Source organism: Cygnus atratus, chromosome 17 (assembly GCF_013377495.2).
Source record: "Cygnus atratus isolate AKBS03 ecotype Queensland, Australia chromosome 17, CAtr_DNAZoo_HiC_assembly, whole genome shotgun sequence".
Taxonomy (NCBI): domain Eukaryota; kingdom Metazoa; phylum Chordata; class Aves; order Anseriformes; family Anatidae; genus Cygnus; species Cygnus atratus.
Window position 1 is genome coordinate 13,215,013 of NC_066378.1, and position 14,195 is coordinate 13,229,207.

Consider the following 14,195-nt stretch of genomic DNA (forward strand, 5'->3'; position numbering starts at 1 on the left):
GACCCTGTTGTCCCTCATTTACCCAGGGGGCTACCGAGGGCTTTTCCATGGGGCTGGAGGGGTTTCGATGCTCGCCGCGAGATGGCAGCCAGACGGGATCGATAGCGGCATCTCTGAGGGGGCTCCCCGGGGGTCGTTTTGGCTCTAAGGGGAGGTCAGAGAGTCGTTGAACTTATAAATATATTAGTATTTAAGGGAAGAGTCACCGGCTTCCAGCTCGGTTTATGCGGCGCCAACTTTTTCCCATTCTGGTCGAAGCCTCCTACGCCGGGTGAATGACGCAGCCGCCTGGCACCGGGGTTGGGACCTCGGCGGGCTGGCGATGGAAAATAAAAAATGTGCAGCGGTGCCGAGGGCAGGGGCTTTGCCCTGGAGAGCATCCCGAGCTGGAGGCATGCAGGCGGCGGTGCCCGGGGCAAGGCATGGCGGCGGAGAAGCATCACCGCCCCGGAGAGCAACATCTCAGAGCAGGGATGCGAAGCATTTGGTCTTCATCTCTCGTTTCTTCAGATTTTGCTCCAAAGCAAAGACTTGTGCCAAGACCTGGCTGCGTGGCACGTCCGTGGGACTTTTGGGCTCCCAGCCCTGCAGCACTGCTGCACGAGGCTCTTCCAGCGCTGCGGCCGCTCCCTCCGGTGCCGTGCGGACCCGTAAAGTCGTTTTATATGGGGAAAAAAAAATTAAAAAAAAAAGAAAAGAAGTAGACATTTGAAAGGCGAAGCTGAGCAGACGCCGGTAATGTATTCACAGGCATGACACAGAATGGCAGCGTGTCATGAACCGCGTCCCCGGGGACCCGTGGGGCTGTGATATTGGCTTTAACCCACAAAGGCTCCAGTCAGTGCGTAAATTCATCAGGCTTACGGGATTGCTCTTGGACTATACTGAATAATTTACGGTTCCAGAGCCCAGCCAGGTTCAGGTCATTGGGGTTCATGGGTTAATAACAGGTTTGGTTTTTGTTGTCAGCAGCTGCCTTGATAACATATGAAAGAATCCTATTCTGTTGATTAGATTTTGAAATGGATCAATTTTTAATCAGCAGAACATCTGACTCACTCAATAAGGGTAGCATTGTGGAGACAGGGCGGAGGTGCTCTTTATTTACAGGACTGTTTGCTCGCACTCGTACACAGCTTGGCGCGGTGCTGCCTCCCCCCCCCCCCCCCCCTCCCCCGCCCCCTGTCCCCAAAAGAAGTCACCTGCATTGCCCACCATACAAGCTTCTGCTGCCAGCCAGCTCCCAAATCCGTGGTGCTCCTCAGGAGAGGAGAGGGCTTGCCAACAGCTTGGTTTAGCTCTGTTATCGATGGAAAAACACTTCCCAGCGAGCAGATTTTGCCTACCATAGGAGGGCCCCCGCAGGGACTGTGCCACTCCTTGGGGACGTCCCCAAGGGCTCAGGGGTCTCTGCCATTCGAGGAGCAGCAACAAGCCCCAGCCAGAAGGTCTCCAGCCCACACCCTGGGTGCAAGAAGCCTTCAAAGGGAGTCACTCGGTTGATTTCATCACTGCCCTTAATTCTACAAGAGCAGAATTCCCACTCAAAGTTAAATTCGGGGTAGAGATGCTATCTTTACCCTTTTTTTTTTGAGTGCTTGAGGTGCAAAAGGCACCCCAAGCTCGGTGTGCTGCGTTGTATCATAACGCTCACGTGCGTTTCCTTTTGTACAAGCATGCATAAAATACATTTTCTCCTAATTTGAAGCTGGTGTGTCAAAATTTTGGCCCGGAGGGAGCATTAACAACAAGCATAATGGGCCTGCCAGAAAATTAAACTCCCACCTCCCTCCCTCACTCCTTTTCAGTAACCGAAAAGGTAAAAGTCTCATAAATAAAACTTTGCAAGCCATGGCACTGGATTAAGGATTACTTTGGGGTCGTTTGGTGAGCGCTGACGGATCATTGGGAAGCTCCGTTGCTGGCAGGTATTGATATAGAGAAGTTGGTCGTAATGGCAGTTTGCATGGCTTTTCCCTGGGGGCTCTAAGATTTTACTTTCAAAACTTGTGCCTCCTGGCCGTCTCCTTCACCCAAACAAATATTTCCCCTCTCGCCGTGGATCGGTTAAGATCACAGCTCTGTGGCTCTGGAAATACAGCTGCGGGACTTGGGGACAGCCGTGGTGGCAGCAGCCGGGGTGGGTGATGGATCGGTTTCTGCTAAAAACATGAGCAACATCAGAAGGTTAAATATGCATCTTATATCATCCCCGGCGGGTTTATTTTCAGGAGAGCAATGGGCGTCACGAGTTCACGACTTTCAAATTAAGTTTATTTTAGTGATGGAGGATGTGCTTCTCTGTCGAGTATCCACTGGTTGTTTTCTGAGAATGGTTGAAAGCAAAACATTTTCACAAAGAGTAGGGGGGGCAGCTGGCCTGGGTTTTATGTTTAATAACCGCTCAGAAAGCACGGATTGCGATGATCCATCGTGGGTGCCCTTTGGCAGGTAGCAGGGACGTGCCTGGTTTTTAGGCCTGAGAAAGGCAGCGGCTCCTCTGGTGACTTATTAACTCTCCTAATTGCCTTTGTGTTTAGCAATGAAGTAAGTAAATGAAGCGCGGATCGGTGCCTGGGCTTTGGTGTCCTTGCTCGGGCAGGAATGACCCCAAAAACGTGCTGCGGGTGCCGGGGTGCCCCCCGCGAGGGGAGCGGGTGGCAGCGGCGCGGTGGGGAGTGTCGCCGTGCTCCTTAATTTGCAATTTAAGGGAATGAAGGAAGGTTGCTGCTTCGCAGCTCCGGGTTAATTTGGGTCTGCGAAGCCGTGCTGGTGGCAGTCCCAAGGCTGGCAGGTACAACCTCTTGTGTCAGGAGCAGGCTGCACTAATTTCAGCTGGAGTCACCGAGACCAGCACGTAATCTTGTCCTCCTTCCCCTGGGAGTTTTAAGCCATTCTTCCAGGTACGAGGCTCCTACAGCTTGGGGTATTCGGGTATGTTAGGCACAGCCTCGAGGGACACGCGGGTCGCATTTTGGCAGAAGGCATCTTTTCCTTACCCATCCCTTCCTACCAGCATGCATTACCTCCGCCTGGAAGGGTTTCTGCATTCATCCCTTATTTTTGGCTAATAATTACAGAATAACAGAGCCCAGCATCCCTTCCAACACGGAGCAGATGGAGCGTCCTGAGCCTTAGCACGCTCCTGGCTCCGACAGCGCCAGCAGGTCCCGGGGCTGCTACAAGGCATGTGCGGCACAGCCGCAGGTGCAGAACCACCGTGGGATACGGGATGGGATGTGGCATGTGGGATACGGGATGCAGGGTGCCACGGCCCCCACCTCTGCCCTCTGCAAGGGCGAGCTGCTTGGAGAGGCACCGGGGGTCCCCTTTGGGCTGCACATCCTTCCCGCTCAGCTGCAAGCCAAGGAGCCGCCGCTTTTAGTGTTACAGCCGGCGTGGGGTTTTTTGGTGACAAATACTCCGTAATGGATAATCCCAGCCCGCTACTTGAAAAAGCCATAAAAGAAAATAGCACGAGTGCTGGCTGCTGAGCCTGCCCGGAGCTGGTTGTTGGCATGCCAGCCGGTAATGCCGCCCGCTGCACGGCTGCAGCGCCGTTCACCCAGAAGTTTTGGGCTGCTGAAGCCTTTGCAGAGGCAAAAGACCCGATCAATTGCCAGCAAAATCTCTGTCTTTCCCCATTTTGTCTCTGAACGGCCACGCTGTCTACAAATGGTGTTGTCTCCTTGCCGTCCCCACGCTGGTTTCTCATTGCAATGCCCTATTTTTTATTTTTTTTTTTAAGCAGCTACAATTGATAATTTAGCTTTGGATAAAGCAACCTCAGAGCTTTTATTTCTCAGAGGCCAAACATTGATGTTGTGTGAAATGGGAGCTTTGAGAAGTCTTTGTATGGAACTTAGCTTCCTGAAAAATTTATTTACTGCGACTGTGATCTGCAGGAGCGAATTGATGTTTATCTATAGTAGTTCTTGCCAGAAAAAAAAAATGCATAACTGCACTTTCTTCGGAAGCCTTGAAAGGCCTTTTAAATAAGTGTCTAATAGTAGGCTCTCAATAGCAAACAGCCAGCTTGATAGACAGTATACAGTATATTATTAACTATAAGCAGGCTTAATCTTTTTCTCATGTTTTAGAGAATGCTTTATAACCTTGTGGCCAAAGAATTCATGATCGCCAGGTATTTGAAGCCAAGCAAAATTATACTGGCTGCTACCGCGGGGAGATCGATGCTGCTGGGAAGCGTGCGGGGCCGGGGGCTGTGCTCTGCAGCGTGCTCCTCGCCTTCACTGCTGTGTCTTCCCATGGGATGTCCTGTCCCCAGCAGATGAAGGAAGGTGTCTCTGAGACCCCCCCATGACATTTTGGGGTGCTCGGACATCCTCGGCTCGGTGTTGGCTGCATCCCAGCTGGGCTGGGCTTGCTCCTGGTGCTCGAGCGCGTCCCGGTGGCTCCGTCTCCTCTGCTGCGTGGCTGTCACCCAGGGGAAGAAGGAAGGCTCTTTTTCAAAGACCTTGTGACTTTCTTGGCTGCACGGCTTGGGGTTAGGCAGTGTGCCGGAGATAGGGTTGTTTTCCTGCAGAATGGGGCTCAGGTGATTTTAGTTTTTATTCTCTGTTGCGATCGTCCCACGGGAGCTCCCCGGGCTCCCCGCGCTGCATCACCTCTGCCACAGCCCCATGGGGTTGGGGGTGAGAACGTGTCTGGGGAGCAGCTCTAAAATCCAGGCAACAAATCTATCTTAAAAAGAAGAGCCAAGTGAATGATGTGCATATTGCTGGTTCGAAACCAATCTCCCGAGCTTCCAGAGCTCAAGGTGGGTAGGACCCAATGCAAATTGGGATTTTTACCTTGAGCTCTCCAAACCCTTGTGTTTCCATCAGCAGAGGTCCCCACGGATAATCTCCAGCTTCCTTCTTGCGCTCTTTTCCATTTTCCTGGCAAAAGCATAAACGGTTTCATTTGGTTTTCCTGCCTTCTGTTTTGTTTGCTGTGAAATTTGGGGTTGAGCAGCAGCCGGAGTGGCGCAGGGTGCCGTCGGATCGGGCACACACCCACTCTGGCCGCCTGCCCGAGCTTCCCGTCGATATATTGACCGCCTGCAGCCGCCTCAGAGGGCAGGATTTGGCCCAGGGGCCCAGGTGGCAGTGAGATGGGTCATCTGTGCCAGTCCTCGCCTGCTCGTTTCCCCCAGCCCAGCTGCAGGGTTCCCCCAGGCGAGGGGCGGCCGGAGCGGAGTTGCCCCGAATGCTCCCTCACAGCCGTGTTTTTCTGCCTTTCCTCGGATCCTGGGAGCGCTGGCCGGGAGTCAGGGGATCGATAGATGGTTAAGGTGATAAGTGGCTTTGCTAAAAACCAATTTTGCAGGGGGAGTTTGCAGGGAGGAGAGCGCAGAGGCTTTGCAGCCGCACCCCAGAGACTGGGTCAGGAGCTGTCCCTGTCCCCGTCCCCGTCCCCATCCCCATCCCCAACCCCGTTCCTATCCCCATCCTCACATGCAGCTCTCCTGCCCCAGCCAGACCCCACTGTGCCACTTTCCTCCTCCTCGTCAAAGTCCCAAATGGTCGAGCCTGAGGAATACGGTTCATTTTGGGTGCTAGCCAGTGAGTTTGGGAAAATCAGCAGTGAATGTGCCGGAGGCCGCTATGCAATTAAATGGTTAAACGAGCAGCGCTTGCTCAGTGGATAACTCACAGCCAGGCTTGGAGCCAGTGGCCCTGGTGGCATTAGGGTGGCAGCATTGACACGGGTGGGACTGGTGGGACAGCACAGCGTGGGGACACCAGTGCTGCCTCCAGGCATCCCTGGTCCCATGTCCCCATCCCTGGTCCCACGTCACCGTCCCTGGTCCCACGTCACCTTCCCATCTTTGACCCCCAGCAGCCACTACATGGGTTTGTCAGGGCAGATGGAGGTGATGACGTTGGAGATCTTCCTTTCTAACTAAATTTTGCAAATCTTTTTGCTCCGTGGGCATGTCGGTGCCACCTCCCCTGGACGTGGTGGCGATGGCAGGGCTGGGTCCCTGCATCCTCGCCCCAGCGGCTCTGCTGGGAGCCCCGGCAGCACCCGGCTGCTGCTCTGGGTTCGTAGAGGTGGGATGTCTCAGTGCTTCCAAAAAATGGCATGTTTTTATTTTTTTATTAAACTTTTGGGATTTTTGTTTCAAATTCTGTTTTCTTGGCTTTCGCATTTGTTTTTGTGCCATTCCTCTTTACTGCAGTGCTTCGTTGCGCGCCAGCAGCTACAACGCCCCGCGGCCGCGTTGCAAACTCTAGCCAGAACCACCTTATTATTTTATTTTTTTTAATCAGAGGGGGAGGCCATTTGTGGATGCTGATTGATTGAAACATCTTATCTCCCGTAGTCAAAGTGTCTCCGGTTGGCACTGTAATGAAATAGTTTGACGCTTTGACACAAGTGTCAAACACTTTTCCGACAGCACAAACAGCAGAGGCTTTGATCGAGGTGTCAAACCGTTTCCATTACCACAAGCAGCCACCCCTTTGATCTGGGGAAGGAGATAAGGGGTTTCAATCAGGACTAAGTAGCAGCTGCTCTTAACGATTTTAAAAATAAGAAAATATGCAATAATTGAATAGTTAAGCTATTATGTCATGTTATAAAGTAGTCCTCGTGCCGTGGAGCGAAATAATGTAGGCGTAATACTAATGGCAGGAACGATAAACATGAGCTGCTAAACTAAAAAAAATAATGATAAAAAAAGAATGTTTTCTTCTGGGAGGTGTTCAGAATTGGTTTTCCCAGTGTTTCAAGCGAGGACATCTTCAGAAATGCCTTTTTCTGGAGGAAATGAATCCTGTTTTTCACTGCTGTGGCATTCTCGGTGAAAGAAGACGCGCAGTGTGGGGGGAGCCGCGGGAGGTGCCGGGGCTGCGTGGGGCCATTTCTTTCCCAATTTGAGTAAAAATGGATCGAATTCCTCCCTGGTGTAGCTATGTTGGCATTAGGCAGGCTGGTGGCAGGTGAATTTGGGCCGAGTGTGTCCAACTAAAAGCCACAACACCTGTCTGAGCTCCAGGCTCGTAAGCAAACGCTGCATGAGCAGCTGAAGAGAATTGATGTGACACACCAAAATTAGCAGGTTATGGCAAATAATCAGGATTCTGCACCTCCTCCTCTTCCCCCTCCTCTGCATGGACGTTGTCTCTCTATGTTGGTCTTCTCGCTTTGGAAATTTTGCTGTTAGTGGCTGTTTTAGAAAGATTTTCCCTGCAGACATCTGCCCCCCAGGTGTCCCAGCAGCGGGGCGCGGGACGTGCCGTGGGGAGCGCCGTGTCCCCTGTCCCTGTCCCAGTCCCTGTCCCCCCATGGGATGCGGGGGATGTTGAGTACTGCTGCAAGTACTGCACTGGGAGATGATGGGGCCTGGGGCTTGATCTCAGCCAGGACACGTGGCTCCTTCTCACGGCAAATTGCAGCGGCAGTGCCGGTCGAGGAATGCAAAATCCGACCAACTTGAAAGGCAGCGCGTGGGAGATGGTATCTGTCGGCAGAGCAAGTCACCGAATTTAATACAAGGAGGCTCTGAGAGCTGCATGGGCTGCATCAGAGCGCGGCGAGCCTGCGCTGGAGATTAAACCTCACATTTCATTTTTACACACTGCGCTTAATCCAATAATGATCCCGCGTTACAAACGGCAATAATATCTTTCAGCATAGTTAATCAGAATAGACTTAATGCTGTCACTATTTATTAACCTTTGTTGAAAAGCAAGAAGTTTCCGTACTAATCTGTGATTGTTGCTCTTGTCAGGCTCCATCAAGTGCAAACCAGCTTTGGCATTCGTTGCGGCAGGGGGGACTCAGCGCTGAGCGAGACGCGAAGCCCTTGTCCCTGGGATGGTGGGGACACCGGGGGGGGGAGCTCCCAAAATCCACCCTCGGGGGTCTCTTCCCACATCCCACTGCCGGTTCCTTGTTGGCAGGGCTGAGGGCACACACGGAGGGGTTTCTCCATCCCATATTCTCCCGCTTGCCTCCCGTCGCAGCGTCCAGCCTGTGCTGGAAGCGGCTCGTAGGAGCACCTGGAATTAATGAGGCAGCTTGGTGCTGGGCAGAAATCGATGCTTCCTGCATTAATTGCGCTGTGTTCCAGCTTTGTCTTCTTATTCTGAGTTATGTAGTTACAGCCAGAGATGTCTCTCTTCGGCGGCAGCCCTCGGTCCTGGGGGTCCTGCTCTCTGTGCCTGCCGTGCCGCGGGATCGGTGGCACGGTGTGGCAAAGGGGAGCACGTTTTGACCATGTTTCTGCCCAATTTGCAACTGCTCTTTGCTGCCCTCGTGGTGGGCGAGGTGCCTGCCCCAGAGGATCCTGGCAAGGAGAGCGGGGAGGACCCACAGGAGCCGTGGCCTTGTGGCGAGCACAGGGGGATGCGGCTCGGGTGGCTGGGTGGGACATCGCCCTCTTGTCCCTTCTCCCTTGTAGAACAGGGAGCCAAAAAGCTCAACACAAATAAACCCCAAAACGCCCACTTTCTCCCCAGTTCCATCGTCCCACATCCCCAGGAACTTGTGCACATCGCGCCCACGGGACGTAGTTGGTGGTGTGTGTTTTGGGGGCATCAAGCTCTGTCCCCTGGATGGGTGACGGACTCGCTGTGGTGGCTTTGGGTTGCAGAGGCAAGGACCTGGGGTCCTTTTGGAAGATTTATTTCAACCTCCCCCCCTCCCATGGTCCTGGGGCTGGTGTCACCAGGCGCAGCGCTGCCGGTCCCAGCTGTGGTTTGTAGCTGGAGGTGGGCGGGAGGACAAGGCTCGGCCTCCGATGGAGACCGATATCTCCTTGCACATGGGTTTGGGTTTGCACTTTTGACTTTTTAGTAGGATTATTTGGGATTTCTGTAACAGAGCGTTCACGTGGATCAAGAACACGCCTCCCAGCCCCTCAAGGCTGTGGTCCCACTCCTTCAGCAGAGCGCGTGTTGCCATCGCCTCTTGTTTTTAGGGTGGGCTAGCACCAAGTGTATTTTGCTCTTTGCTTGGTCACTTGGAGAGGTGCAGCTATTTCACATGCAGACACAGGAATCCCACTTTGCTGACATCATTGAAGCCTAAACATGGTATTTATATTTTTAGCAAATTGTTCTTTATGGTATTGATTTACATGTAATGTAGTCCTTGCATGAATAACTACCATAAATCTGGGAGCATTTATCATCCAAAGGAGCTGCAAACTCAGTCAAATTCTTTATTTGTTAGACACGATTATGGAGCTTGAACTGCAAGGTAGAGAATAAAATGGGAACCATATTTTCTGTAAACAGCTCGGAGTTTCTTGCAGCAAGCTGATTGATGCGTGGTAAGAGGTAAGGGTTAAGATAATTTGGCGAAATGAAAAAGTGTGGAATAAATTACAATAAATGGAATCTTTGATCTGGACTGTCGATATCAGCGATGGTGCATGAGTGGATATTTTCTTCCTAGCCAGAGAAATTAACTTTTGAACTTAATGGCTACAATCTTTTTCTCCTGACTTTCAGCCTTTGTGCTGACGGGCAGCAGGGACAGGCGGTTATTTGTTACCCTATTGATAGCCGAGCGCAGGAGAGCCAGGCTTTGTGTGCCCGGGGCTTACAGAAACTACTTCCAGTCTTGTTCAGGTTTTGTGAAGCAGTGGTCATAAAAAATAGAAGGAAAAAAAAAATAAATCCCAACCCCTCGTCCCGGTTGAGCCTGGGCTATGTGGAGGTCTGGAGCGTTTCTGCTTCTAAATTTAGCCATTTAGGAGACTATGGCCTATCCACTTGGGGCTTTTAAAAAGGCTTTCACAATAACTTGCGAGAGCCTGATGCCTTTAGTCCTTAACTTTAATTTAAAATAAAGAAATCTTTTCAACCTGCCCCATTCCCCTCCCCCTGCCCCATTATTCAGCCCGAGGCTCTTTGCAACTTGCTTACGGAGTGAAGATGCGCTAAGCTCTTGTAATTTCTTAGGAAGATATTAATTTATTTTTTAATAGAAGGAAAATCAAGTCAACGCTCGAGAGCGTACGCAGCAGTTTACCGCCATAGGAGGAATTAATCAGTCTTTAAAGTTCAAAATGTACAAAGAGGGAAAAAAAAACACCCCGACTGATCAAACACGAGGCTCTTCTCTGAGATGCAAAGATAAAAGCCTTTTCCTCTGCACGCTTCCCCGCTATTGGCAGCCAGTGGGGTCAAGATATTTTTTTTTTTTGTTATGGAAAGCCAGAGATAATTAATGTTGTTGAAAGAGGACTCTGGGTTCGGCGTCTGGCAGGCGAGCCCCCGAGTCTGGGATCTGGCAAAGCCGCGGCGAGCGGAGGGAAAGTTCCCCGCAGAGGGAGCTGCCGATGTAACGGAGCAATAAATAATATGGGGAGATAAAAAAGGCCCTTTGGAAAGCGCTGTGGAGCTGCTGCTGCTCCAGGATGGGGCTCGGGCTATGGGGTCCCCCCTGTGCCACATCTCCATCGGTCCAGTGGGACCAAATTCCTCCGAGTCCTGGCACCAGGAGGTACCCGAGGAGGCTCCACGGCCCCGTTTGCCATATGCTTGATCTCTCCCGGCTCCTGCAGCTCGTTTGGATGTGTCCTGTTAGGGCGCTTGTGCTAAATCTGCCCTGATAATCGATAGATGTATGGTCACCCAAGCCGTTTATGCATCTCTTCTATCAAAGCTGTGACAACGAGAGATCAAGACGTGAGCGGGCAGGCTCATGCATCGAACGCTATTTAAAAAGCAGGATGAATTAATTACCGCCATTAATGACCGGGGATAGACTTCAGGAGGCTGCAGCCAACGTCTGGGAGCCTCGAGCAGGGAGAAAACCGCGTTGGGGAGCCTTCGCCAAGACTGGTCCCTGAGCATCCCACGGGCACACCGCCGAGACATGCCCTCCGCACGGGGTTGGGTTTGCCCCATCCGGCCGCTTCCCTCAGCTCCCGCTAATTAGCATCATTTGTTAATTGCTTGGGGGCGTTGCTGTCCTTTCCCAGCCCCCGTTGGAGGATGCGGCGGAGCTCACGGCCCCGTGTCCGTGCCGGTTATTTGTTATGCAGCAGCACCAGAGCTGCTCTCAGACAGGGCTTGTCAGCTGTAAAAGACACTGGCAGATTTTATTAGTTGACAGAAGGGTTTTTTTTTTTTTTTCCTCGTGAAAATATTAAAAAGTCATTTTAGTTTAGAAACCTAATTTTAATTTAGTTAGGTTTTAATTTAATTTAGGTTTTAAATTCATTTTCCGGCAGAACTCAATTTTTCAAGTGTAATTTGATGCCGTCAGTGGCCATAATGTTTAATACCCTACCTATAAATTGCGGGGATGGCTCTGAGATGATTTACAGGATCCGGGCTGATGGGGCCGCTGGATGAGGCCGTCCCTGGCCCCGCACATTGCCCAACATGGGAGAGGACAGAAGGAAGGGGATTTATCGTGGCGACTGCTGCAGTTACTGCCAAGAAGATGGGAGAATTATCGAAGGGATTGAATTATCAGAAAGCAGCACTTGTAGTTACCTGGATCACCTGCAGCCAGAGGGGATTTGTGATTTTTTTCCCCATTTTTCAAATCAGGAGAGGCCCCCGTGAAATGCAGCGGAGTCACACAAAACGCCATCCCAATTTAATCCATCCGTCTAAGCGTTCTGTCTAATTACGGTACGAGGGAAGTCTTCAGAGCATGTATCGAACATTATAAATGGGGATAAGATGATTCTGGTAATGGCTTAATGAAACAGGTGAGGTAGTTTGGTCTGTCTGCCCGCGTCCCTGGGCCGCAGCCAGATTGATTTGGCAGGGAGCAGCCCCCCGGGTGCTCGTGTTGTTACACATCGGAGCGCGTGTCCATTAGGAGCCTTTGATTTTCCTCCTGCTTTTGGCTTCCGAGTAGCAGCCACTGGCTCATTTCATTAGCTGCAGGGCACACCGCACCCCTGAAGTTCTTGCAAGGTGGAATTTGTTTATTTTGGGGGGAAAGAAACGGCCGCTCGCGACCTCAAACCCACGGCAGGCTGAACCAGGTGGGGAAGGGCTGCGGAGAGCGATGGGCAGCGGGAAGATGGTGGGGACCTCAGCATCCCATAATGGCTGAGGTGTGCAGGGACCTCCTGGTCCCTCTGGTCGCACCCTGCCCCAGCACGGCCACGCAGAGCAGGGTGCCCAGCACCATGTCCCAGCAGCACTGGGGGATCTCCAGGGAGGAGAACCCACAACCCCTGGGCAGCCGGTCCCAATGCATCCACTTCCACCTCCATCCTTGGGGGTCTCCAAACCCCAGCGGGATGTGGTTCAAAATGATCCAGCTTGGGGGGTGGCTTGGGCTGGTCCCTCCCGAGCTGCATTTTTCCCTAAATCTGTGATTCTCTTCTCATGTGGAGCAGGATGCCCGCAGCAGCTCCGAGCAACCTGGTGGCATTTTGAGCCTGGCTCCCGCGGAGCTGAGGTGCCCAGCATCCCCTCTCCCTCCAAACCATTTGACACCTTTGGTCAATTTTAACCCAATTACCGCAGACGTATGCATTGCAGAGAGATTAACTTCTGCAAACTTCCACCAACATCGGCCTCGGGCTGCCAGAGCAAGAGATCTGAGACTCTCATCCTCCAGGGAGATCGAGGGGCGCGAGCACAGGCGTGCTACGAGACACTGGCGAATCCACAGCTGCCACTGCTATCTCCAGGCTGAGTTTGGGCTCCCGCGGGGTCTGGATGCCAAGAAGGCCCTGCTCAGAGAGGGGCGGCCGTGGCGGCGCCGAGGGTGAGGTCCCTGTGCCCCGCCGGGGTGCCCGTCCCCGCCGGCGAGATGCCACCGCGTCCCCCGGGTTGTCACGGCTACTGACGCATGGGACCCCGGGGAGCGGGCTGGGAATTAATGGCAGCCTCGGATAAAGGATTCCTGTCTCGGCCGGGTTGATGGATTACATTGATGTGCCATTTGTCATACTGTAATTGTTCTGGCAAATGTAATACCCACTAGTATAAACATTGTGCTGCTTTGCTAATAAAACCGAAAATAGGAAGAGAAAGGATGATGCAGTGCTGTGTGCGCTCAGAGAGACGCCGCCCCCTCGCCGCGCCGCCACGGCACTCTTCCTCCCCTCCTGCCCTCCTCCTCTTCCTCATCCCATCGGGATGCTGGTGGGCAGGGGGACAGGTCAGGGCCCCCTCCTGCCATCCCCAGGTCCCTCCCTGGCTCGGGATTCTCGGGTCCTTGTCCCCAAAGGCACAGCTCGGGGTGACGGCGGCTGTGCCCGTTCTTGGGATGAGGCTGATGGAGCAGAGCCCCGAAATCCCGACCCATCTGGGTCTTCTCCCTTTTCGCTTGGATCATAAGGAAAACCCAAAACCGAGGGAGAAGGAGGAACAGGAACCCCCCCAGCACCTCTGCGAGGCCCCCGCAAAGCCTGGGCTGCTTCAGAGGTGTCGCAGTTCCTACGATTGCATCTCCAAATGTTTTTAAAGTTTATGCTTGACCTGATTCATAGAAAAAAAAAAGATAAACACCCTTTCTGTGTTTGCAGTCATATGTAATTTTTATCTCTTGACCTTTAAACGTAAGCAGCAGTAAAATGAAGAACTATGGCAGTCATTTAACACCCTGCCTGTACTAACTGGTTTCTGCCTGTGAGCCGTGGTTTTAAATTGGCTAATGCAGAATACTTGCAGAGCTAATAATAATTCAGATTACTCCTGTCAGCTATTCCGGTTTCATGGGTAATTTAGTAGTTGAATAAATTTTTAAAAAAATTCATTCGTTCCCATGCACTGTTATGAATCAGTAGATGGTTTACCATTGGCAGCAGTAACTGTAAGAAGATTTAAATTGCTACTGAAAAGGATTTGAGTGAAGGTAATGTTTTATAATGTTCTAAGCCATATGCACTACTTTCAGGCCTCATCAGTTTTACATTGATTCCTAGTGAAGTGTTTAATTGCATCATGAATGCAATATAATTCAGTTCTTTTTGCTAATATGGTATATATCTCAAAGTGATATACAGCACTGACAGTGAAGACTCGGGATTTTCTTAGGGTTTTCGAGCACGCGGGGTGCGCGCGGCTGCGGGCGCTGCACCTCGGCGCCTGGCTGGGAGCTCTTTGCTCCGGGAAACTTCCCGGCTCTGGCATGGGTTTGTGTGCTGGAGTTCACCAGGATGTGTGCATGGGCACCAGCAGGCAGGTGCTGCACACACACACACACGTGTACGACGTGCCTGTCGCACACCGGGACTGCTGACCGACACCTAACAA